The sequence below is a fragment of the Protopterus annectens genome, chromosome 13.part0 (assembly GCF_019279795.1).
Source record: "Protopterus annectens isolate FY-2018-M chromosome 13.part0, PAN1.0, whole genome shotgun sequence".
NCBI classification, from domain to species: Eukaryota; Metazoa; Chordata; order Ceratodontiformes; family Protopteridae; genus Protopterus; species Protopterus annectens.
The window spans coordinates 631079557-631103807 of NC_056747.1; the positions used below are offsets into that span (position 1 = coordinate 631079557).

General features: G+C 39.2%; 1 protein-coding gene and 1 non-coding gene across 5 annotated transcripts in view; one reads left to right on the forward strand and one right to left on the reverse strand.

The window, feature by feature from the left end:
* Nucleotides 1-24251, reverse strand: part of LOC122787538 (multidrug and toxin extrusion protein 1-like) — a 677270-nt gene that overhangs the window by 281156 nt on the left and 371863 nt on the right. The window lies entirely within an intron of this gene.
* Nucleotides 14319-14453, forward strand: LOC122788490. Its single transcript, XR_006362691.1, has one exon. It is a non-coding gene; the product is annotated as a small nucleolar RNA SNORA57 (small nucleolar RNA).

The following is a 24251-nucleotide window of genomic DNA, read 5'->3' on the forward strand; positions in this document are numbered from 1 at the left end:
AGGGGGCAGTTCTGAGGTAAATGTTCTGTTTCCCATCTATAGATCTAAGTTGTGCTTGAATATGGATGGTCTTCTACACAGACTAACAGACAGACATTATGGAGATTATATTTTCTGCAGGTATTACTGAAGTGAATTCACATTTGGATTTACTGAATTAGTGTGAATAGTGTTGATGCTTCACAGCAAGAGGTTCTCCAGTTTGATTTGGAGTGTCTTCTGTATGCAGTTTGCTTGCCCTCCCCGGCTGGGAGTTGCAGATATGCACTGAGTGCCTAAGCAAGGCTTGCACCACTTAGCAATGACATTCTGCAGAGTGAGATACATGTAAATAAACAAACAGTGACAATACATGTCTGAGCAGCTAGCTGTGCTCCAAGGCTGAAATCAGAGTCCCAGCATCCAATTAAAGTAGAGCCCAGCAAGTAGTAAGTTGTGAAGCAATGGACTGATCCCATTCCAGCTAGAGTAGATCTCATAATACCTAAAAGCAGCATGTAATGCAAGCTAGCATGTGGAGGAGCAGGCTGTTAGTAAGTGTTGAGCAGTAGTAATGTATGGTGCATCACAAACAATTGCTGTCATGGTCTGGTCACCTGGAAACGTATTCACTCCATGAAAAGGGAGGGAAAAAAGGGAAGTACATGGCAGTAGGAAACGGGGAATATACTAAACTCAGGAAAGTGCCAGTAAAGACATAAAAGAAGTAAAAATTAAAAATTCAAGGGCATTCCATAGATCTGACTGGTGCTATGAATCACAATGTCTCAGGAGTGTCTGCTTCCTGCATACCGTTGTGAGACAAACTGTACAAACTGACTATGAATACCAGCACCTATGTCCGTGCGGGTTTTCTTTGGGTGCTCCAGGTTCGTTTCACCTCTGAAGGGCATGCAGTATGTGCATATACAGTGGATGAGTGAATGAGATTGAATGCTGTGCAATGGACTGTGCACTTTCCACAGCAAGTTTAATAACTTATGCCAGTTGTCTGCTGGGTTTGGATTTATTGGCCTGAGTGTACCCATAAAGACATAAAAAGCAAAATGTTATGGGGTGTTCAGATGTCATAGATTCATAGGTTCATACTAGGCTATCTGCCCTAGGGCATTTATAAGCCTAGCTAGAGAGTGTTTGGCTTTCGCCACCCATTTTAAATGAATTTTGCTATGCCCTTTTTCGAGGTTAGTATACTGTGCCTCTGTCTAACAGTGACACAGAAGTGATACCCGGGGTAAACCTACAATCTCCCATCCACTCATCAAGATTCCTCTTGAAGAGAGTCAATGAGGGACTCTGCCTAACCTGGACTGGGATTTTATTCCAGAGTGAAGGGAGCCTCTGGGTTATGAATCTGTCCCTCCAGCATGTCCTATTTATTTCAGTGCTGAGGTTCAAGTCTCTCGAGCGCGTAGCTCAATGGGATTTTGATTTTCTGAGGTGCAGCATGTCCATTAATTCCGGGTTGGACATGGCTTTATACGTTAGTTACAGATCACCTCTGAGCAGGCGGTATGCCACTGAGTAGAGCTGGAGTTTCTTTAACCGGGCAGCATATGGCATCTGTTTGAGCCCTTTGATCCTCTTGGTGAGGTACTTTTGGGGTCTTTCCAGTTGCTGCAGGTGTCTGGTAAGGTACATCCCAAAAGGGGCATTGTACTCAATTATGGGCCTGATGAGGGATGAGTAAAGAGGCACGATGACCTCCCCTGATCTAGATGTGAATCCCTTCATGATTAGGTGGGTTATATAAAATGTTTTTCTAACCACTTTGGCCACGTGGTTTTCAAATGAGAGATTGCTATCAACCTGGGTCCCCAGGGCCCTAATTACTTCTTCTGTACTTAATGGATTACCACCTATGTGGTAATTTGTGGGCACTTTGTTTTTGCCAAAGGGGATGACAATACACTTTTTGGCGTTTAGCTTGAGACCATGGCTCTGGCACCAGTTGTCTGTTTCTATGAGGCCTTTTTGTAGGATGCTTGTGTCGGCTGGAGAGTCGATTATGGCGCCTAGTTTGCAGTCATCTGCGAACTTGGTCAGCCACAGTCCTTCCGTGTTGGCCTGTACCTCCGAGAAATATATACCGAACAAGAGAGGTCCCAGGACTTTGCCTTGTGGGACGCCACTTGTAACTGGTTTGGAGTCTGACATGGCTCCAGCAATTCTAACCATGTGGGTTCTGTCCTTGAGCCAGTTTGCAACCCATCTAGTGACATAGGGGTTTATATTTAAGCTGGTGAGCTTATCTATAATGCCCGAGTGGGGTATTGTATCGAAGGCTTTTGCGAGGTCCAGGTACGCTGTGTGGACCATCTTCCCCTCATCAATGGCCTTGGTGACTGTTTCAAAGAAATCGACCAGGTTTAAGAGGCAGGATCTGCCCTTAACAAATCCAAACTGGGTAGGATCCAGTGTCTGTAGGTCCCCAATATCTATTTATGAGGTCCATGATAATCCTTTCCATAGCTTTGCAGACCAAGCTAGTCAGGCTTATGGGGCAATAGTTTCCAGGATCCGTTGAGGCGCCACCTTTGTGGAGAGGGACCACTGTTGCTGTACGACACTTTTTGGGTACATATCCTGTAGTAAGGCTGAGATTGAACAGTAGTTTTATGTTTGGGTTTAGCTCTTCTTGGAGTTCATGTAGGACGCAGCCTGGGACACTGTCTGGTCCCATTGATGCTGTGTTTTTTGCTTTGGAGAGGGCGGCTCTTACCTGAGCATCTGAGATGTCAGGGGGGCAGCACTCTGCTGGGATAGATATTTGCCCTTTTGGTGGGGGGGGGGTTGCGCTGAACCTGTCAGCTAGGATGTTGGCAATGTCTGTGGGTTTGGTGTATTTTTTGTCATTTTGGACTAATTCTGAGCATGTCTGGGAATTCCCACCCAGGTTCCTAACATAACTAAAGAAAGCCTTGTGATTATCCTTAGTGTCCTGTGCAATTTTTCTCTCGAAGCTGGCCTTAGACGATTTTATGAGTGCCCGTAGTTTTTTGCTAAAACTGATCAGAGATACCTTCCCTTTTTGGGATTTTGCTCTAACATGTAGTGGCTTCCTCCTTCTATTGTATAGTTTGTTTATGGCTGGGGTCCACCAGACAGGACGCCTGCCTTTGGAGGATTTGGTCTTGGTTTTATTTGGGATTGCATGATCCATGCATTCCTGAAGGTGTTCATAGAATGCGTTTATAAAGGATTCTGCGGTCTGGGCCGTATTTTCCACAGGCCAGGGGGCGTTGAAGGATTCCACGGATTCTCGGTTTTGAGAAGTATGAAATTTGCTTTAGAGAAGTTTTTCACTGTGGTTTTCTGGGCAGGGGGTGGGGTCCGGATGTGAATATCCAGTGAGATTAGTTTATGGTCTGATCTTACCAGTGAGGGATACACTTCTAGTCTGGAGCATAGAGCCCCCATGTTGGTGATGATCAGGTCCAGTATGTTTTCCCCTCTTGTGGGAGTGGTAACAAGTTGTTCCATAGCATTTGAGTTTATAAATTCTAGGAACCTTTGAGCTAGGGTGTTGGAGCTAGAGTAATGCTCCCAGTCTATGTTTGGGTAGTTCAAGTCACCCAATATAATGGTGTTTGGAGAGACCTTCATATTTTCCAGCGTTCTCAGGAAGGCCGAGTTGGGTTCCTGGGTTTGGGAGGGTGGTCTGTAGCAGGCTATAAACTGGAAGGCAGTTTTACCCACTGTTAGTTGCACATGGATAGTCTCTGATGCTTCGTGCTGTGCCACCAACCTGGAGGTGTGGGGATCTTTGACGAATATTGATACTCCCCCTCCTTTTGTGGTTCGGTCCAAGTTTTGGGGCCGAAAAGCATGGTATGAGGTATAACCTGGTAGTGCTGGGGTGCTCTCGGGAGCCTTGAACCAGGTTTCTGTTACTGCACAGATATCTATGTTCTCTATGCTAAGGAGAGTTTTGAGTGCGTGCATCTTGAGGTTTAGACTTCTGGCGTTGAGTAGCATTACTCTTAGTTTCTTATCCCTTGTGATACCTATGGAGGTGGGTTTGTCTTTTGAGCCTTGCCTAAAAAAGGCACTATGGGCGTGGCAACAGCCTTTGCCAATATCTGAAAGCCCAGATGTGACAGGTGCAAGCCGTCCCTAGAGAAGCATCGTGGCTTGTCGATCATGTCATCCCAGGCTGACAGGCATTGGATCCCCTTTGAATGACACCAATACTTAAGCCAATTGTTGAAATTGATCATCTTGTCTTCATATTGTGGCATCATTCTTGGTGAGGGTAAGATGCTACTCAAGGTCAGGGTCATACCGGTCTGGGCTACATGCTCAGAGAGCTCCTCTATGTCTCTTTTCATGTAGTCCAGGGAGGTACGACTCAGGTCATTCACACCAGCATGGGCAATGACTGAGTCATATTTGTACTTGCCTTGGAGTGACCTGAGTGCTTGTGTTACGTGGCGGATCCTAGCGCCCGACAGGCAGCTCACCGTGACTTTCTCCTTGTTCAGCCTGGTGAGTGGGACATCAGTGTGCCTGACGATAGAGTCACCTATTACAAGTGTATTAGGTGTGTTGTTTAGCCTTAAGGGCTGTGACTGTTTGACACACTGGCTTTGTGAGCTATGTGTTGCACGTGTTTTGTTTTGGGGTAGCGGTTGCTTGGGTGTCTGCTTTGGAGGTCTCTGCTGCTTAGGCAGATTTTTATTTAGAGCCTCCGAGTATGTTTTTGTGTGTTATGTGTTTGGTTTGCTGTCATGGTAGGTCTATGTGAGACTGGAATTGTAGTGAGTGTGGTTTCCTTCTCCTCCTAACTGGTTACACCAATACTGAGTTGAGAGAGCTTAGCCTCCAGTTTGGCTATATGGTTGCATCTCTCACATGTGTTGGAATTTGTTGGGAGGAGGAGAGGGTTGTCTGTGTACATGAGGCAGCTGTAACATTGCCTCAAGATTCCCAGATTCACCAGCTGGACCGAGAGAGAAGATTGACAACTGACCTTTGGGTATGCTAGAATAGTATTGGGAATTCCTTTATAATTGAAAAAAAGGGCCAATGGGGAACAAGGTACTCAAGGGGAGTTTGTGAGGGTGTAGTGCTTTTAATTTTTTAGTGCTGACTTATATAATTGCTTTAGTGAGCAAGTGCCAGGCTTTAGAGTAGGAATAGGGTGCTTATTATGAGAACTATATCAGTTCTAAGGGAAAAAGTGAAGAGCAGACTTTGTGGAGCCGAGAATGGTTTAAACCTAATTAAGCGGAGCTGCCCGATGCTGCGTTATACGCAAAACCGCGCAAAGCCACGCCAAAGCGGGTTTTATACAGTGGGACTTGAAAGAGCTAGAAATTGGTCCAAAACGGCCAATAGACTACCAGATTCTTGTGCTGGGAACACTCCTCCAGGGATAGATAGGCTGCTCTAAGCTCCCCACTGCCACTGGTGAACAAAGAAGCCTCCCTTTATCTAAGAAAGGAAATGGGCAACACAGGAACTTTCCAAAAGTCCAGAATACAGCAAAGCCTGTATTTGGACTACTCTACGTCAGGAAAGACGGGAAACAAGGATAATTTTTTTGTTTTTTTTCGTTTTTGCAACAAACAGCAGGAAAATGCAATAAATATGCAACACAGGCTAGCGCACTTGAGTGTGCAGACTCAACAGGTAAATGCAACAAACAGGACAAACTTTAAAAGTGCAGGTGCAAAAACAACTTTAAACAGTTTAAAACAGTTCAAGAAGCAGAAATACTTGCAGTTTAGCTAGATCGGACAGTCGCCCAGGTAGCAGCAGGAAAAAACACTTTTATCAGGTTAGCAGTCACTCTTTTAGCCTCTCTGCTGCTAGCACCACTCTGCAGGGCCACGAGGAGCTTGGCTGAGTAGTAACAAATGCAAAAACCACGCCAAAGCGGATTTTATACAGGGGGACTTGAAAGAGCCAGAAATTGGCCCAAAACGGCCAATAGACTATCAGATTCTTGTGCTGGGAACACTCCTCCAGGGATAGATAGGCTGCTCTAAGCTCCCCACTGCCACTGGTGAACAAAGATGCCTCCCTTTATCCACGAAAGGAAATGGGCAACACAGGAACTTTCGAAAAGTCCAGAATACAGCAAAGCCTGTTTTGGACTACTCTAGGTCAGGAAAGACGGGAAACAAGGATAATTTTTTTTTTTTTTTTTGCAACAAACAGGAAAATGCAATAAATATGTAACACAGGCTAGCACATGTAGCATGTAGCGTCATGTAGCTAAAACACTGGTATGTCCTTCAGTGGTCACTTGCATATAATCTATGGGCCTCCACTACAGAAGGTTTAATATATTACACAGTGAAGACTCTAGCTTGGCTGAGTCTTTCTTGCAGTTTACTGAATGGTTGTCTGTGTGACCTTTTTACCCTTTGGTCTCAATGTTTGCTGTGAGAGACATCTGAGATACAGTTTTCCAAACTGCAACTTTTCTGTTAGTATCTACATATGCTGTGACTAAAAATAGTGAAGAACCTTCACCTGTGTCTGCTTTGACAAAACACTGACATTTTTCAGAATTTTCAGATTTGTTTGTTGCCATCCCATGCAAAAGTAGAAATGAAAGGCATCTTCTTATTAAATAGGCTATGTTAAAAAGTGTTAAAACTTTTTTTTTTCAAGGGAAAAACAAGATCCACACTCTGGTTTTACTAAAATGGTCCAATAGTTTGCCTAGACTTTCTTAGTTAAAAAAGGCCATGTGAAACTGTGAAATAGTAAACTAATTTCTGATTGTTGATAAACGATGTACAGTTAAAAACGCATTCCATTTGCTGCTATACCAAATATTTTTGTCTTTTCTAAAAATTAGTTTATGCAAGGAGTTCTTAGCAGTAGAAATTGGGTGGCAGTAAGTACTTAGGCATTAAATGGTAAAGCCTGCATTGTACAAGTTAACAGTACACATTCTCCTGTGAAGTACATTTAATAAGGATCCATTTAAAGCTGGTTCAGAGTTCCTTTTCCTGTGATTGCTCGTTTTGCTGTATCTGCACATTGCATCTAGAATGTTCTCAGCTACTAAACTCTGCTCATTACTTTCTGTTGAAGTTTAAATTTCTTGTTAAAGCAGTTAAATTATTTAAGGGGTTTTGATTTGTGTACTTAAGCTTACTGTTGGGAACACTACACTTTGTAATGTCCCGTTTTCTCAACACCAAAAAGGTAATGCTGATGTTTCACTGCATCAGTTGTTAGAAAATGGATTTGATGTTGTCTCTAAAGTTAGACCACTTAGAGCAAAGGGAAATGTGAGCTTTTCCCTTCTTTTGTTAGTTTTACCTTTTCTTAAAATTTTATTGACCTATGAGAAAGTAGATTTAGAGATTAGTAGTGGAGGCTAACCCCCCTATATTGGGAGCCAGCTGGGAGTGTATAGTCCTCTAAAAATGAATTTTATTTTGTTTGTGCAATGTTTTTCCATATGACATTTTGCAATTGCAATGTTTTGAATTTTTGGATGTTTTGGTTGCAATATTTTGACTCCAAAAGTAGCAGGATCAATGTTTCATTGCAAATTGCTGTTATTTTATTTCCTGCACCTGTTGCTCATTTTCAGTTTTGTGACAGTGTGACTGCAGTTTTGTTCTTGATCTGTTCCATGTATTTGGAGAAGACATCACTAGACTATCTGTTGGATACATGTATCCCACCCACAGACAACATCCCAGCTCTCTGTCTTCTGTTGTATCTCTTACTTGTGGGAGGTGGCAGTTTAAAGATGAGAGAGTAGAAAACAGCCAGTCTGACTGAATGGACTGACTCCAGGAAGGAATGGTTTGGGGTAAAAGATGTTATATTATGTAGAAAACCGAGATGCCAGAAGGTTAATAAAATAAGCACTTTAAAAGGACTTCAAACCAGTTGCTGCTGAAGTCAGAAAAAAATATATGTTACTGAAGAGATGTTAGCACAGTAATCATTGTTGTAGAAGGTAGCACTAAAAAAATGACCAACACACTTTCTACAGCAATTGGCAGTTTTATAGAAAAAAGATGTATTTTATGCAACTTCTGCTATTTATGAGATCAGCTTTGTAAATCACAGTGGCAATCTAGGCATGTAGCGTTTTTTGTTTGAAGTATGACCTTTTCAGTTTATCAAATGGCAGAAATTCTGCCTGGAGTGACCAGTTTTCTGTGATAGATAAGATGTCTATTTATAAACAGAGCTATCTTTCCCTTCACTTGTGCTCTGGTGACTAGTACGGCCTGAAGTTGTTTGCTTCCTTTGTAACCTAAAGTGGAACAACCGTTCCTTTATTTTCCTCCATGCTTCACTGGTAGATGAATAAATGGTTGTAGTAGCACATGTAATTTGTCACAAGAAAACTGCCTATGACCAGGGCCAGCCCAAGCATCTATGCGACCCAATTTAGCAGTACAGCAAAAAAAAAAAAAAAAAAAAAAAGCTTCATGAATGCCAATAATGCATTAAAACTTTGTTTCACCTCAAAATGTGGCCCCCTTTATCTGCAGGGCACTAATGCCAACCCTGCCTATGACAGCCCACAGAGCGAAAGAGAGATGGGCAAACCGTTTTCATGACACTGGTGCAGAAATCTTTCTACATTTCTCCTCAGTGCCTGTTTTATTGTTATAAAGAATGTGAAGAACTAAAAAAGGACACACATAATATTAAAGAAGGGAATTAGTGCTACAGTAGATTTTCTAAACGCATCATCTGTAATTTGTCACTGTAAAAGTTACTACAATTAGGCTAATTCACACTGTTTTCTGCATTGTAGAAGGTAACCCAGTAGACAACAGAATTCCTCTCCACTACAAAAGGACATTTATTAGGTTTAGGAAAACAATAATCAGCGAGTAATGTTTCATTTGTTTTTTTTCTTTTCTTTTCTTTTCATGTCTTTCAATAAAAAATAATTAATTTATTTACTTATTCTACACTTTGTTGACTGGGTTAGTCCCAATAGGCAGTAACCTATTTTTAGGGTAGACCTGAGGTAGCATTTATATGACTGCCTTGTTGAAGTGTTTTAACCCACTGGCCAATTCGCCCGGGAATGGACGTGGCCAGCATGACTGACAAGCAGAAAGCCAGTAATGTAATATGCAAATGAGTCATGATTGACATGGCATGCAGATTTGCTAGTGACATCATACATACATTTCTTTGCGATTGTCACATATGAGGTGTGCTCCAAAATAAACATGCTAGAGAAGTACAAAAATGTAATTCTATAATAAAAAATGGCATTTGCAAAACTCAGATTTTCCTATTTACTTTTGGCAAAAACAGTTCTACAACCAGAACAAGGGCAAAGAATACAAAGTTATTTATACAGAAAACAATGGAATAACAGATGCATTTAATCCTTGAAAGGAACTTTACAGCACTAATTCAGCAGCTGTATAGAAATCGTTATGTGCCAGTTTCATGTTACTGGTATGATTTTTCAGCCACTGTCTTGACAGCACTAGACTATCATAATTCAGTTTTATGATCAGACCAACTCGATCATAATTTACATTTATAATTACTTTTTGTTAGTAGTAACATTAGACTGCTGTTTTATTGGGTTTTACTTACAAATTATGAAGTTGGTTACAGCAGATGAACTGTACAGTTTTCTTGCGTTAGTAATAAAGGCCTGCCTACATATCTCTCAGCCTGGAAACATCAAAAATCTGGACAAAGGCCCATGAAAAACAGGTAGAAATCTGTATGCTGATTAACATAAAATTTGCATACATAATTATGTAATCCCACCCACTTCGATGTAATTGTGGGATACCAACTTAAAAAAAAACGCAATCTGAAGAACAGACAACCAAAATATGGCCCCAGCCCATGGTAACCATTTTTTTTAAATGTGTAACGATGTTCACTGGGAAGGGAGAAGATGATGAACCTTAGGATTTTGTTTTTGGTGACTTGCAGTATGTGGGTTTTGTAGTAAAAGTAGGGCATTTAATTTAATGGTAGGCAATATTCTAATCTTAGCAAAAGAATGTTATAGTTTGCTAGGACCTCCAAAATTCATTCTTCATGGCCTACTGATCAGTGGTGTAGCTTGAGTTTGTGCTGCCTGTCTTTGAGTTTGCCGCCTTCCCCCTCACAAAATCATGGTTGAATGGGGCCCCCCCATACACAGTCCTCCCTCCTGCAGCCATTCCAATCTCCCATTACTTGGCAATTTTGCCCCATTTACCATAAACACTGTAATGTGTGTACTGCTTTACTTCTACAATGATTATTTGGATTTCATTTATAACTTCTTTTACATTTTATAGCACAAACACTAATCGACATCAGCTAAACAAAGCAATACAGTCTCTCAATGAAAATAGACTTAGCATTAAAACTTCTCTGCCCTTGAAACTCACATTCATTAAAACAACACTGAAATCCACATTCAAAGAAAATGCATCTGGCCAGTGGCGAATAAAGATTACCTTTGGGCTGTTTTCAAATCATAGGTCCCTTGTACATGAAAAATACATGTGTTCTTTAATACACCTTTCTGATTATATTAAATTGCATTCCTTGTACAATACAGCGCACTTGTTAGAGTGCGTTTTAAATTTATTGTTTTGAACATTTTTCCAGTAAGCAATGAAACAAAATGCATGAACTAATAATGACAAAACAGCCCAAGTCAGAACATTTCCATCATAAAAGTCTACTCAAACTTCTACAATCCACCAGTATCAGTAAATATCCACAATCTCTGCAGAAGTAAAAGTCATCTAAATAATTCCACATTAAAGAGATCTGCAAGATCTGTAACTAATGAAGAGGTTGCTGTTAGCAAACAACTTAATATTTCATTGTTTCATCTACAAGTAAAGTGCCTGTTGCCCTTGAGGAATACATTGTCCGTGTTACATTAAAAAAATGATAAGCTAATAATATTGCAATAGGGAATGGACGGCAAACTGATGACAGGCTCATAGTTACTAGGTATCTCCGCCAAAGAGGACATTCTCAGGACTGCAGCATCCAGTCCCTTTAAAAGTACAACACAGTACAGTATCAGCAATCAATTTACACACTATGGGAGTAGAACCCACAGCCTTCTGCATCAAAAGCAAGTATTCCACCTGTTGTGCTACTACAGACTTGGCATAACCAGCACTAAACTTCCCTCCCCCTGAAGAACTATGCACCACAAGAAATCTGGAAAAAGCCAAAATTTATTGGGGAGGGGGAGACAAAAGCCCAAAACCAGGGACACATTTTAAATATTGCTTGTATAATCTTAGAAAAGTTGCTAGAATAAAATATTTTGTGTTATCGTGCATTTCCTGAAAGTAACTTAAATGGCTATCACTATTTAGTGAATTCAGTTCTCACTGATTTGCCAGTACACCACATATTATAAGAGGAACAGACCAAAAGTATGAACCAAACATTCCGGGCATCATGTAAAACTTTGGTCAGTTCAGAAATATGGTTAACTCCTTGAATCACAAGTGGTGGTGGTATGGGTAGAGAATTAAGACTCTTGCTCCTTGTACTTAAGGTACAGGGTTTGAGTCTGAGTAACCCTAACCAGCAGTTATAACTAACTGGGGAATTTTCACACACACACACCCCACCTGTAAGCACCCCCCCCCCCGTAAGTACACACACCACCCCCATGCAAGCACAGTTTCTCCTGCCTGCACCTGTTAAATAAGTAAAGCTGCTGCTGTTTGTCTTGCATATAGGTTTACATGTTTTACCTGCAGGAGGAAGAAGGCTGTGCTGTGCACACAGACCGGTCTGCAGAAGCTGACATCATCACACATGCCCTGCACATGATGACGTCAGAAGTAAAAAAAAAAACAGGAAATTCGGAAATTAAAGGGGCACCCCAATATTTTGGTCTCAAAACCAGTATATACTGAGGAATTCAGTACGGTTGAGAGGTATGCCTGGCTAGTATTCTGACAGAACTAAAAGGACGTTGGATAAATCCTGATCTCTGACGTTGTTAACCTTTATCTATCCTGTTTTTGTGGCTTTATTAAGCTTTATCAAGGTTGGTATTATTACATATTGTGTTGCTGTAGACTTGTCTACAAGGACTTGACTCACTGATTGATGTCAAACTGCAGTATGTTCCTTGCAGGAAGCCCAGTCTCACCACAGCTTAGTATAATTTTCTTTTGTGGGGTATGATCTTGTGTGTTCCAGAATGAGAATAGACTTTTATTGTTGCTGTCCCCTGGTATTCTTGCTCTGTGGGTCAGTTTGTATGTAGTCTGAAGAAAGTATGTTCTAAAATGGATGCGGGGAAGATGACTAGAAAGAACCTTTATCTCAATTATGGTACAAGCTATTGGGAGAATGTTTTGATTACCTTGCTGACACTTCTCATCATTACATTGAGAAGCCCTGTAATTGGAATGAGTACAGTTTAAATCCTTTAACAGGGATCTATTAGAGGGCAAGTCTGGTGCCAGTAACCGCGGTTCGGTTGCCCGCGATGATGCCCCTGAAAGCTTGCCTACTCATCTCCCGGTGTGATGCAGTGTGGGCAGTGGTGTCCCCAGTGACCGAGAAGAGAACCATATGGTTGAGAGGGTGATGAGTCAGAGAGTCATGATGATATTTACTAGGAGTGCATTTTTGAAAGCCAAGGGAGTTTTAGGGATAAACTACTCCTGGGCTTGTCAGGAGTCTTAAAATGTTTCATAGACTTTAATATTTTACTTTTAAGACTTGTTTTACATTTTGCTCTGGCACTATTACTTTATTTTCTGCAGAATCAGTTAGCTGCTCTTGCTCACCAACTTGAGTAATGGTAATTTTTATTGAGTACTGAGGAATGGGGCTATGCCATTATGACTACACAGACTTGCTTGTGGCGTTTATAGAAACTAGCCTTTTTTGGTTCATAGGTTCATAGGTAGGTACTATGCTATCGGCCCAAGGGCCTACGTAAGCCTAGCCAGCAAGGTTCCATAACTTACTCCATCCAAGGAAGTTATTTTTCTATGCCACTGTCCAGCAGAGACACAGAAGTGATCCGCAGGGTATATTTCCTATTTCCCATCCACTCATCAAGATTTTTCTTGAAGAAAGCTAATGAAGAACTTTGCTTGACATAGATGGGTAGCTTGTTCCAGAGTATAGGAAGTCTCTGGGACAGGAATATATCCCTCCAGCATGTCCTGTTTATTGTGGTGACAAGGTTTAGGTCCCTAGAGCGTGTAGCTCGGAGAGATTGGGATTTCTTTAGGTGTAGCATGTCCAACAGCTCTGGCTTTGACATAGCTTTATATGTTAGGCAGAGATCACCTCGGAGTAGGCGATATGCTACGGAGTAAAGCTGGAGTTTTTTGAAGCAGTCAGTATAGGGCATTTGTTTGAGGCCAGTAATCCTCTTTGTGAGGTTAAGACTAACTTTTTGCATATTTGGGTTACTAATTCTAAAATGCAAGGCTTGAGTATTTATCTTTTGAGTTGGAATTATCCCATTTTGGAAGAGATGGGAAGATTGAAATTGTTAACAGCATGGTTCTGGAATCATTCCAGTCTTGTTACAGTAGTTGTCCCACCATGTGGAAGTCTTTTTCAAGTAGAATATTGTATTACATTTTTTAAAAAGTTTGCATTATGCTGGTACTCTAGGTGGACTGCTTTATCAAGTTGTTTTATGTGTTGACTGTACAACTTGTACCATCTATTTTGTCATTTGGTTGGCATGTTTGAGCTTTCATGCATTTTGCATGCTCTTATGAGCTAGTTATCAGTAATGTCGTTAGATTTGCAGACTACTTTGATGCAGTGCTTTTGTTATGTAGTTTGCATGTTCACAGACATGTAAAGGCGGGTTTATATCAAATCATCGAAAGATTAAAACATCAAAGCACTTAACATCGAACTGAATACATCGAACCATGAAAACATCATAAGGAAGTAAACAGCAGTTTCCAATGGGGACATGAAAAATTAAGGGTGTAGGCAGGCAAGCCCCCCTGCACCCACCACACCCCCGCTACTTAAATATAGCCACTCCAAAATCACGCTACAGTGTAGGAAATGGAAATCTTCCATTTCTGCATTGTAGTGCACTGAAATGCGATCTCCGAAGTGGTATATTTAAGTGGCAGGGGGTGTGGGGGGTGCAGGGGGTCTTGCCCCCTGCATGGAGCAATTTGTTTTTGATCTACACTCAATGTTTTTTTTCCATTTCAATGTTTTACAGTTCTATGTATTCAGTTCGATATTTAGTGTTTTGATATTTTAATCTTTCGATGATGTGATATAAACCCATAAAGGCTTTATAATGGCTTCACTTTTGGATATGCTTTAGATTTATCAGGAGTAGGAGTCTAACATGGTTATGTATTTAATATAGCCCTCCTTTTCTTGGCATACATGAGCTGAGCAGTACTCCTGTGTGTTATGTTTGGAGGAAGAGGATTTTCAGTGTTATGTCTTTGATGCCAGTAAACTTAAATCTTCTGGTTCTATCCTCAGTCTCTGAGACAACATCTTGAGTATAGAACTCTTGGCTTGTGTACTTTTCCAGTTTTGTTCCATTGCACAAAAGAGTGCGAGACTTCACACTGATCTGTGAAACTGGAAAACTGGCAAGACTACATCTAGTCATGTGGTTTAACTTTTTGAATTTTATTTTTATTAAGGAAGACAGTGTAGACAGCTGATGTAATGGACATGGGTTTTATCAAGTATGCTGTTGCAGTGCCATTTATATGGTGACTTTCAACCTGGGCAGAATGTCTCAGCAGCTAATGTTTGGAAGAATGTAATTCATGGAATGACATGCCTGGAATGTGTTTTTATGCAAGCAGCTGCTACCTTGATGCAGAGTAATCAAAATTGCGTAAGAATAGATTGCAGTTTAAAAACTGGACACTTTCCATAGTAGGAAAAAAGGGGGGATTGGGGAAGTAGCTGCAGATCAAGAACACACGAACACAGTTGAGTAAAAAACAGAACACCTTTATCCAACACAAAGCTTTCGGGACAACTCCCTTTTTCAATGATTAACACAAGGTGCAGTTAGTTTCAGTTTTAAATACACCCACCACACATCACATGACCTGCAGCCAAGGTCATATGATTAGCTACATCAGCATTTAATACACACTTACTAACATTTTTACTAAGTAAAATACAAAGTTCTAACATATATATACATACATATACATATACACATATTCTTATAATAAAGATATACTATATCTCAACACTCAAAATACACCTACTCAACAACCATACCTTACTTTAGTTTGAAATGATTAATGTTTGGCAACATGGCTTTGGCCATGTTTTTTAATATTGCTGTAGAAATTTTATAGTAATGAATAAATAATTGTTAATTTTATATATATTTTTTATAATTTTAGGTATAAAAAGTAAGGTATGGTTGTTGAGTAGGTGTATTTTGAGTGTTGAGATATAGTATATCTTTATTATAAGAATATGTGTATATGTATATGTATGTATATATATGTTAGAACTTTGTATTTTACTTAGTAAAAATGTTAGTAAGTGTGTATTAAATGCTGATGTAGCTAATCATATGACCTTGGCTGCAGGTCATGTGATGTGTGGTGGGTGTATTTAAAACTGAAACTAACTGCACCTTGTGTTAATCATTGAAAAAGGGAGTTGTCCCGAAAGCTTTGTGTTGGATAAAGGTGTTCTGTTTTTTACTCAACTGTGTTCGTGTGTTCTTGACCTTCAGTATACTTGTCAGAAGTAGCTGCAGACCCATTAAATGGGGACTGAGCATGGAGGGGGGCTTTGAAATACGATTGGAATTGGGATCATGACTATTTCTTGTAATAGGCTGTATAATGAAAACTGCCTGACTTTCTTTTACTGAATTTCTTTGAATTTTTAGTGAGTAAACATGCCTGCAGTATGTGCTTGCTGATCCCAATGAATATTCGTGGACGACAAACACAGGAAAATGTTTCTTCATGAATGCTCTGTAACATCCGCCTGCTCCTAGGTGTTGGGCGGGGCTTGCTACTGCACATCTGGTGAGTTAAGACACTTCAACAAAGCCCATATGAGTAGGGTTAATTTGTCTTGGACCCCAAGTAAATTTTGTTTATTTAATCTGCTAGCCATCTTCTGAAACACTGTGTCTCAGCATGACATTCTTACCAATCATACAGATGAGATTAAATGAAACATTTTTTACAGAAATGTTCCACTATCTCAGGTGATTAAGAGTGTAAAACTCTCTTTAAAGATAAAAGTTTGACAACAGGATCTGAAATTATAATGGGCAGTATAAAAAAGTATATTTTGTCTTAGTGGATGGTTAATATGCACATGGGGCTTCCTGTCTGAACTATGAGTTCACAGGTAGGACAGTTTAGGAGTTAACAAAATCAAACAAAGTACAGTACTGTTAAGGTGGGAAACACAGCAAATTGGATTAAAGATCTGTTAATTCAATTTCTACCCAGGAAAGGCTACTGGAATTTCTGAATGTTAATTCTCTTGCATACTGCCAACAGCACTTTTGCCCACAGCAAAGATATTGCCAGTTTTATGTCTCAACAACCATTTAAATGGGTGGAGGGGGGGCTATGAATGTGTAACTTGGAGTAGCAGCCCTAGACAGGGCAAACAGGGAAAGATCTCGTGGTTAGGATTATCCTTAAGAGGAAACATTCAATGCAATTGAAAAGGTGGTGGTTGGGGGGGAGGGGTACAACAGAATACTGAGGTATGCAACCACAGAGTTTTTCTGGAGTACTTTGTCCACTTCTGCTGGCCATACAATGCAAAGAGATAGGTTTGTAAAAAACATGCAACACAGACATAAAATTGTGAGTAAAATATAGCATTTGAGAAGTTTGAATGAAACTCATCTTGGTTTGTTTACATTTTAATAGAAAAGTGAATCTTAGAATATGATGTGAACTTTGAGCAACATGAAGTAAGCAGGAGGTGGGGAGATAAAGGGAAGTTACAGAAGTGAGGAGAATGGGGCATGGAGTGCAGCTGGAAGGAGAAATTCAATACTGAGTTAAAGATATACTTCTTTGCATAGAGGGAGAGGTGGAGGGAGTGAAAGCAATGTTATCTTGGAACATACTATCAGGTGCAATGGTACTATTTAAGTCACTGATGGGATTTAATAATACCTGAGGTACATCAAGGAAAGAAAAAAATAAGTCAAAGTCAAAGTAAACTTTACTGTAACTTTGATTCACAAAAGTCTGAACTGAGGAAAATTAAAAGACAACAGCTCAGCTTATCTAATATAGGTTCAGAGGCACTTCTAGGCTTTTTGATCTGTGAAGATCTTAAGAAGCCTAGTCTTAAATTTCCATGGTAGTGTTTAGCTCTAATGTTTTTGCATACAAATAACCCAGAGATGGGGATGTGCACATGCTCGTGCATATGGCGGATGCTTAAAGTTTTGATCTTCCCACTCCATTTTAAACAACCAGTTAAACCTAATGTCTAATTGGTACTTTGGTTAAGTTACAAGATGATAGTGTAGAACTTTACAACAGGTACAACTAAATTCAAGTTGATCAACCTAAATCATTACTAATTTGAAGAAAGTGCTCAGACATCTGGTTGGATTAATCAATGTGGCCACAATGTTGGATTCCCTTGTTAAATATATTAAAGTAATAAAAAAATGCACCGTCAGCACTAACCAAGATGTTCCAAAATTCAGCAATGGACGTTAACCAAATTAAGGCAACCACCACCAGCCATGAAGCCAAACTAGCACATTTGCATAATGTACTCAGGGCCCAGAAAAAGGACATTACAAAGAAGAACATTCATATATTAGAGGTAAAATACACACAAGAAGCAACAACAATAACTCATATGGGCTTAAAAGTAGATGATCTTGAAAATCGAGTTAGGTGAAATAATATTTGCATATATGATAATCCACATGGATTTATTGCAGCTGAGCTGCATAAAATTCTGGTTAAAGAGGAGGCACTGATTATTGAAAGAGCATATAAGATTACCTCTACGATAAGGAATGATAAATACTCCAGGCAATTTATCTTCAAATGTGTAAACTATGTTGGTAAAGGAAACATAATGCAAAAAGCACAACAGCTGGAAACAGAACTGACATAAGTCGGTGGAGCAATATGATTGCTACAAGATTATAGGACTGCAGTCTGCACCATTTCTGAAATGTAAAAACTCTGGCCTCATATATCTGACATTTCAGGGAAAAAAGGTTTTGTGGTGCAATTACATTTCCTCCTGCCTAATGTTAACCAAAAGATCACAAACTTATAGTTTGACTTCCCCCTAGAAAATAGAAAACTTTATAACACATAAATTTATTATCAAGAGGAAACTTTTTACAGAAACTCTAAAAGGAAATACTGACAGTAAGGGTCAAACAAGGTCATTATCCAAGAAGAGATAATGGCCTAAAACCCTATCTCCTAATAAAGCCAATATCAATGGAATGGGAAATGTTGAAAATACTCCAAGTGAGACTTTGAAGACACCAACAGACCCAGTATATGGGCTAAAGCCATGCTAACTGTAGCCACAGCATCACAGATTGAGAGAATAACTGCAGGCAATATGGATTTTGCAGGGCTGGAGACAGAAATCTCAGAGCTAGAATTATGTAAGGCCATGGTAAAGTCACGTGGAATACATGTAGCAGGAAGAGTTCAATAATTTCACAAGAAGATGCTCACAGCTCAATAATTGGAAGACTATTCAGATAATACAGACTATACTGTTAATTTCTTTCCTTTCAGAGATATTCTCATACTAAGAGATTCACTCCAAGCATAAACAGTGCTCTAGTTTACTGCCCTGTTGCTTAAAGGAGCAATAACTTAGAATGATCACTTTGGGGCATGGTGAAGTGAGTCAAATGGTTGCTCGTGTATTCATTATTTTATATTGTTTAAAGATTTCAGATTATATAGCCACAAAATGTCTACACCGAGTACTTTACAGTGTCACGAAGTCAATAATGAAAAGAATGGTTGAAGGGAGAGGGGTTAAGTGATGTATAACATTAGCTTGTTCTGACTGAGAGCTTAGTTCACAAGACTAATAAGTTTGTTACGATATAAAATACAAAACAATTTAGAAATAATAAGTGGTGAGCCACTGAACATGTGCAAAGGGGACGACAATAGAAAAACATAATCTTGAAAGGATGGAGGGGATGGGGTGCAGGAAGCTTCCACAGTAAAATAAAAATGGGAGGTGTTTATCTTGCTTCATGAAACATTAGGGTGGGATGAAATACAGAAGAAGACTGACACACAAGAAAAATGGATACTTATGCAGATTAAGACCCTGGTGGGTAAGTTGGTATTAGGCAACTTCTACAAACTAAATGAGGATGATCCCTAGTCACTTGCAGAAGTTTTTACTTCCCTGCAAAAATATAGATACAAAAGTGAGCTATGTATTATAGCAGAAAATTTTAGTACTGTAGTAGGGCCAGATTTAGATAGGACTCCTGCAAGCAAAACGTGAAACTGGAAAACCTCATAACAATTACAACACTTTATGGAGGAAATAGATCTTCTAGACACCAGACAGTAATGCAACCCACTAATTAAAGGTTATACTTATTTAGCAGCTGGGGTAGGGATCATTATCAGGATAGACTACTGGGTTAAAGAGAGGCTGATGTTGCAAGACATTAAAGAAATTAAAATAAAACCCAAGGTATGGTTGGATCACTCTCCCTAGAATATGTCTCTGATAGTTACAATGCATGACACACCTCCACCAAAGTGGAAACTTGATCCACTACTGATTAAATACTAAACACATGAAAAAAAATAGGACGGGCAATCACAAAATACAGGCAAATTAACTCTAATGACAGATACGGTATGTTTAAAATCAGAATAAAAAATTATTCAGAGGTATTGATAAGAAAGAAAGACAAAGATAGGGAGAAGGAACTGAAGGAAAAGCTTGACAGTTTAATAAACTGGTAAAAGGAATACAAACAACTGTAGATATAATTTGTCCTTGATAAAAATATAAAATAGAAAGGAGTTATAAGACAACTGAGATTCTAGGTAATACAAGAAAAATGGGACAGGTATAAAACATTTTATGGGACACAATGCATCACATCCCAAAAATTTATAGCAAATCTGAATCAGGACAGAATAAGGGACATGCCCATTTTAGCTGCTATGGATGATGAAAATAATATTATTATACATACAAAACTTATAAACAAATTATTAGTGGAGAAATATACAAATCAATCAACCTCAGAGGCTCCCAAAGCATAGCACTGACAAAATTTCTACCTAATCTCAATTTGACGAAAGCTAATACCAGAAGAGCTAGATAGATTATCACATCCATTTTCCAAAGGGGGAAATAAGGCAACAGGATCCATGACAACTGGTAAGTTTGCTGGATTAGATGGATATACAGTGGAATTTTTTAAAACCTAGAAACATATATAATGCATTCTGTACTGGGAACTTTTTCAAGAATGTAAAAGCAGGAAAACATTCCCACCAGACACAGTTATGATAAAATTCATATGTTCCCTAAACCAAACGAAGACAAACACTTCTCTAGCAATTGTAGACCCATTTCATTTTTACAAATTGAGATGAAAATATATGCCAAGATTCTGGCAGATAGAATCATCAATATGATAGCATCCATCATTTCTTTGAATCAGCAAGGGTTTGTGTAGAATAGTTAAGGGGACCAGATTTAATTAAAATATGGTTAAACATACAGGATTGGTGGTAAATGAATAATCATTGTGCAGCAGCAATATTTATTGGTTAAAAATAACATTTGTTTCTATCCATAGGGAATCTCTCTGGGGCGTTTTAAAGGATTTACATTTTCTCCCAGCTTTACTGACAAATGCAAGCTTTTATACACATGTCTGACTGCAGTTATTGCCTCTAACAACCTGATATCAAATGCACTTAAAATACAAAGGGGCTAAGGCAAGGATGTTCTCTGTTCCCACTAATGTTTGCCTTAGCAGCTAAGTATACATGCAATACTTAAATTATCAACTTAGGGAGCTAGTTATACCATACCCTCCCCCCGCAAAAATAACATTATTTCCATGTGATTTGTTAATGACTGCATGGTATGTATTACCAACCCACAAGACAAGTACACAAAGGCTCTGAAATGTTTCTGAGAGCTGGAACCCATCTCAAAGGTAACATTAAATGAACAAAAAAATGTTTCTATTCCCATTGTCTGTGAAAGCAAGAGATACACTGTCACAGTGTAATGGAAAAGGACCTTGGAACTCAGTTAGTGAAGTAAGCTGTATGGGGATATTCTTGACATATGAGCAATCTCAGATTATGGATAGAAACTGTAAGCCATTACTGTCTTATATTAATAGTAAAACTGAATACTGGAAGAAACAATTGAAGTCATTTCTAACAAAGGGTCGTCACATCATCAAGATGTATCTCTTTCATAACATTTTATTTTTAATGAGACATCTTCCATAGTAATAAGCCAGTATATTAAATCCAGAGGACAACTCAGGTCCTGTGGTTACATTTGGAATATACAGTACTTAAAATAACCAGAAGGAAAAAAGTATCCAGGAGGTTGGAAACCCAATAAGGTTTTAGACTGATCAAAAAAGTGTGCTACAAGACTGTGGTGCAGCAGAATTATAATTCTAGTCACTTTCAAATATAGGAACAAAAAATTTAATAAGACACATGGATTGATATAGCCATACTTATTCAGGATTTATGTAAGGCACAGTCCAACCAGGTAACAGAGTTTAATAATCTAACTATAACATTTCAAGATACAAAACCACTGTGGTGATAATACCTGCAAATTAAAGATATGATATACAAACAGAGATCCAAAGTGGCAAATTCAAAGCATAGGGTATGTTTATGTAAGATACCAGGATATAGGAAAACAAAAGAGGGGGTTATATATCCCAAAAATGGCGGTCTATATGAAAAGGATTTCAGGGCTTCCAGATGCACAGGTAAGTAAAGTTATGCTTCACTAGTATAAAGACGAAAAGTTTGAATGCACAGCAGAAAAATGGATGCCGCTACTTTTAGGATATATCATATCTAATTTCCCATCACTACTTCACTTCACACTACCTAAACCGATACAACAATGGAAATTCCCCTGATAGAATTCAAACAAAGGGGAGGGCATGTTTCGGGAAACTGCTGGCATTGTGAGACATGAGGCACATTAAGTGCATATGATCTGGGAATGCTAACATGTATCCAATATGTGGAATGCAGTTATAGAAGCAATACAGAGGGCATCCAGGATTAGAACTCCCAGAGATTGGATGCCAAGTTTTGGGTATTGGGAATTTCATCAGGAAAGCATACCCTATCCATAGCCTTACATGTCTGAATAACATTTAATAATGTCTCCTTTCTGGGTTTTATTTTCAAGTCTGGAAATCTCTGCCAGTAATTGGAATAACTTACTTCTTAAGAGCTGTGATAAACTTTCAGCATTGATACCCCACCAAATTGAGGTTATAGAGTGAAATTACTGGTGATATTAACAGAACAATAAAAGGATTGTTACAAAAAAATCCACAAATGGGCTGAACAAGGATATGCTGGGACAAGTACATGTTTTCCCTGTTTATGAGGGACAAGAGTACTAAACCTGGGTGAATTTGCAGTTACCCATCAACGAATTCACAGTATATTTAAATGGAGTAAGAGAAGTAATTTACCTTAAGTGGAGTAGAAAATCATTCCATAGACACCGTATTCTCTGATAGAAACCTGTCCCTCTAATATGTTCTATTTATTTTGCAAATGAGCTTAAGATCCTTTCAGTGGGTGTTTTTCATACCATTGGACTTGCAAATGAGTAATAGGTCTGGTCAGGATATGGTCTGCAGAAGCTCTATACAAGGCTTTATGTAGGTTGTCAGATCCTGAACTATGATATCACGGTATGAGATCTGAGCATATGGGCTGCAGAGGGGTGAAGCATGAGCTAAATTTTCTGCTAGTAGATTCGCCATGTTGTCCTGTTCTGAATATTATCTCTATATCTGCTAGGCTAGGCAGGCACATTTTTATTTTTTTATTAATGCTTATCCTTTTATCTTTTCCTCCAGTGATTATTTTTTTTTACCTCATGATTGATTGATTCAGTTTTTTATATACAACAGATTACAACACTGAGGGAAAATACAGTTTATAACAAACAATAAGTATGGATTCAGTCAAATTCTATCTGCTCAACTTTTATAAATTTTACAGCATAGAAAGGAGATTGCCATTACATAGCCATGGTGGTACAGCGGTAGCGTTGTTGCCTCACAGCAAGAGGTTCTCCTGTTCAATTCTTGGCTGGACTGCATTCTGTGTGGAGTCTACATCAACACTCCCATGGTCGAGAGTGGCCTCCGAGAGCGCGTGAATGGTGCCTTCACTGAAGGTTAGTTGGGCTTGCGTTGGGCTGCATACCATAAAATCTACTGTTGTAATTTGGTGATGAGTGATGTGTATAGATGATTGAAAATGGGACTACCATAGAGGAGGGAAGGAGGAAGTAGACTATTTTTTTTTTTGTTTTTGGTAATGTATTTGATTTTATTTTTATGCCCTATTCCTAGCTCCTGAAGTGGGTTTTTGACTGTGCTGAGTATGTGGTTCTCAAAGAACTCAAAGAGACACAGTTGTACCTAGTAGTAATAATAGTTTTGCTGTTTTAACAAAGTCAGTTTTGAGTCAAGTTATTAGAGTTATGGGTTGGAAGAGAACAAGTAAAGTTTTTGTTTTGGGTCTGGTGTGATTGTGCATCAGTTCGCCATGATTCTAATGATGTAAATGCTTTTTGTATGAAGGTATGAGGTTATGTTGGATGATATGAGGACCTGTTTAAGCTCAAGGAGCGTTTCAGGAAAAGATTGTCAGCTTGAATTGCCTTTGATCTCCTAGTAACTTTTCAAGTTTTACGGCTGTGTTCGGACGTACCACACGTCCTCCCCCACTGCAGGCTGTCGGACAATTGTATATTAGGTTGTTGTTGTGTCTTTCGGCTTTTCGGTTAGGGTATACACCCTAACTCGATCCGCGAATGATTGGCAGTAGATTTTTCGTTTCTGTTGAGTTGCCAGCCACAACCTTCAACGAAGGTACAAGGTACCACGATGCATATGTCTCCATGCAGAGCTCTAGCTGAGAATCGCGAAAAACATGGAACATCAACATTATTGTGATTGGTATTAATATCGTTACAGGACTGGTTGTTCACCTCAGATCTGTTTGTTAGTGTTCCTGAACTGCTCGGAGTTGCATGTAGAGGTA